Below are 2500 nucleotides of genomic sequence, written 5' to 3'. Positions count from 1 at the left end.
TGCCCCCCCATGCCAGCCGGCGCGCCCCGCGCTCGCCCTGCGGGCAGCCGGGACGGAGAGGGGTACCCTGCCCCCTCTCTCCGCGGTCTGGTCTCGGCGGAGGGACGCCGCGCGGTCGGCTGGCGCCGGCCTGCCTCGAACGCGTGACCCCGGCGCGAGCGCGTGCTCTCGCCGGGACGGTGAGCCCCCACCCACCGCGGGTGGTGCGGACGCCGCGCCTCGGCGCGATCCGCTCTCCTCCCTGGCCGGGGCTCTCGGTCTGCCGCCGTGGCCGCTGGCGGCGGCGCCCTACCCGCCGGCACTCCGCCATCCGGCGCGCCTGCCTCGCTCTGCCCAACCCGGCTTCGCCGGGCGGCGGGCGGGCGGCAGGCGGGCGGCGGGGGCGGCCCCCCCCGTTCTCCGCGTGGAGACGGGGAGAGCGGGCGCCGTCCCCGTCCGTCCCGCCTTGCCCGCCCGCCCGCCGCCGGGCGTCTGTCCGCGGAAGGGACGGGAGAGCGCGTGGTGTCGTCCGGGAGGCTGTGTGTGCGCGCGCGCGGGCGTGGGCGCCGCCTCGGGGCCACGGCGGAGCCGGAGGCCGGCGAGGCGAGCGAGGAGCTGGGGAGCGCGGGGCCGGTGGGCCGCGGGCGCGCGGGCAGCGGCCGGTGCCGCTGCCGGTGGCGGCCGGGCTCCGACGCTGGGGGTCCGCGGGGAGCCGCCCCCTCCCCCAGCGTCCCCGAGGCAGGCGGCGCGGCCGGCGCGCTGCTCCCCGCCGGGCCGGGCCGAGCCTGGGCGCCTGGGCCGGACTCGAAGCGAGCAAAGGGTTGTCCCAGGTCGGGAGCGAGGGCTCCCCGCCCTTCTCGTTCGGGTTTTCCTTTTCCCTTTTTCCCCCCCCACTCTGTGCTCGTACGGTCAGCGGGGCGAGCCCCTCTCTCTGGCTCTCGGCCGTCCCTCGCTCAGCAGCCGGCGTCGGCGTGAGGAGGGAGGCGGAGCGGAGGGGGGGCCCTCAGGGGCTGCCGAAGGCTGCCCGGTCCCCCCGCGCGCGCGGCGGGGACCGAAACCGAGACAACTCTTAGCGGTGGATCACTCGGCTCGTGCGTCGATGAAGAACGCAGCTAGCTGCGAGAATTAATGTGAATTGCAGGACACATTGATCATCGACACTTCGAACGCACTTGCGGCCCCGGGTTCCTCCCGGGGCTACGCCTGTCTGAGCGTCGCTTGGCGGTCAATCGTCACCCCCGCTGTCGCGTTGGCGCAGCGGTGCCGCCCCTCGGGGGGGGCGCGTGGGGGGGCGGGGGAGGCGCGGCGGCGCCGGCGGCGGCGGTGCGCGGCGGCCTCGGCGGCGGAGAGTCGGCGGCGGAGCCGGGACCCCGGTGCGTGCACCGGCGGCCCCGGTCTTCCTGCCCGCCGGGCTCCGGCGCCGGGCCGCCCGCAGCGGCCGCGGCCGGCGTGCCTTGCCGCGCCTGTGCCCGCCCTCCTCGCCCTCCGAGCGCGGTGGCCACCGCTGCGCGGCGCGCGCCGTGCGGGGTGGCGCGGCTGGGGCGCCTCGCAGGCCCGTGCCCCGGGGAGAGGGTGCCTCCTCTTCCCCGCGCGGCCGGGCCTTCGTCCCCCTAAGTGCAGACTCGGGGAAACCCCCCGCTCCCGGAGCGCCCGCTTCGCGGAGTTCGTCCCGCTGGGGCCCCCCCCCCAGGTCGGGTGGGTTGCGGTGGCCCGGCGCGCCTCGTCGCCGCCGCCCGCCACCACCGCCAGTCTGGCCGCCGTCTGGGCTTCTCCTCCGCCACTCTCCCGGTGGTGCGCTGGTCCCCCGTTCCCCTCCGGGGTGGGGACGGCCGGCTGCCTTGCGCTTCCCTGCGCCCCGACCGCCGCCGGTGCGGCGCGCCGCCGGGCCGCCCCCCCTGCCCTCCCCGCGGCGCGCCCGCGTCCGTCGCGTGTGCCGAGCCACTTCCACCCGCCGGCTGGCGTCAGCCGCGGCGTTGCGTTGAGGCCGGCAGCGACGGCGCGCGGGTGCGGCGCGGCGGGGTGGCGGTGGGGGGCGGCGCGGGCGTGCGCGCCGCCGGGCGGCGAGAAGGGCGCGAAGGGGAGGGCAGGGCGCCGCGCCGTGCCGTGCCCGGAGCGAGAGCGGAGGCAGCGGCCGGGAGGAGGAGAGGCAAGCCCCCAGGCGGCGGAGGGCTGCGCGAGTTGCGTGAGCGGAGCGAGCGTGCGGCGGGGAGCCGGGCCCGGGGGAGGCGCGGACCTCGCCCTCCGGCCCCGCGCGGCTGTCTGCGGGTGGGGTACCGCGGTGGTACCGCACCGTGCTGCCGCGCGCGCGTGCCGGGGGGCCCCCCCCGCTGGCCTCCCCCCTGCGCGGCGGCGACCCCGCGGGGGGTCGCCGCGCCGCTTCCCCCCCCCCCACCCGCCGGCGGCGGTGCCGGCGGCGGGGGCCTCGGGCCGTGCCGCGGCCGGCGGGCGCGCGCCCGCCGGCTTGGCTTCGCCTCGCCTCGGGCCCGCTGCGGGAGTCGAAAGCGGCGAGGGGCGGGCGCGC

General features: G+C 80.4%; 1 non-coding gene across 1 annotated transcript; it reads left to right on the top strand.

Annotated features, from left to right (window-relative positions):
* The first annotated feature begins 1043 nt into the window (after positions 1-1043).
* On the top strand, positions 1044-1196 carry LOC136995553 (5.8S ribosomal RNA). Its single transcript, XR_010887098.1, has one exon. It is a non-coding gene; the product is annotated as a 5.8S ribosomal RNA (ribosomal RNA).
* The last annotated feature ends 1304 nt before the right edge of the window (positions 1197-2500 follow it).

Source organism: Apteryx mantelli, unplaced genomic scaffold, assembly GCF_036417845.1.
Source record: "Apteryx mantelli isolate bAptMan1 unplaced genomic scaffold, bAptMan1.hap1 HAP1_SCAFFOLD_124, whole genome shotgun sequence".
Taxonomy (NCBI): Eukaryota; Metazoa; Chordata; class Aves; order Apterygiformes; family Apterygidae; genus Apteryx; species Apteryx mantelli.
Note: the sequence above shows the minus strand (reverse complement) of the source record. Positions and strands in the feature narration are given on the sequence as shown.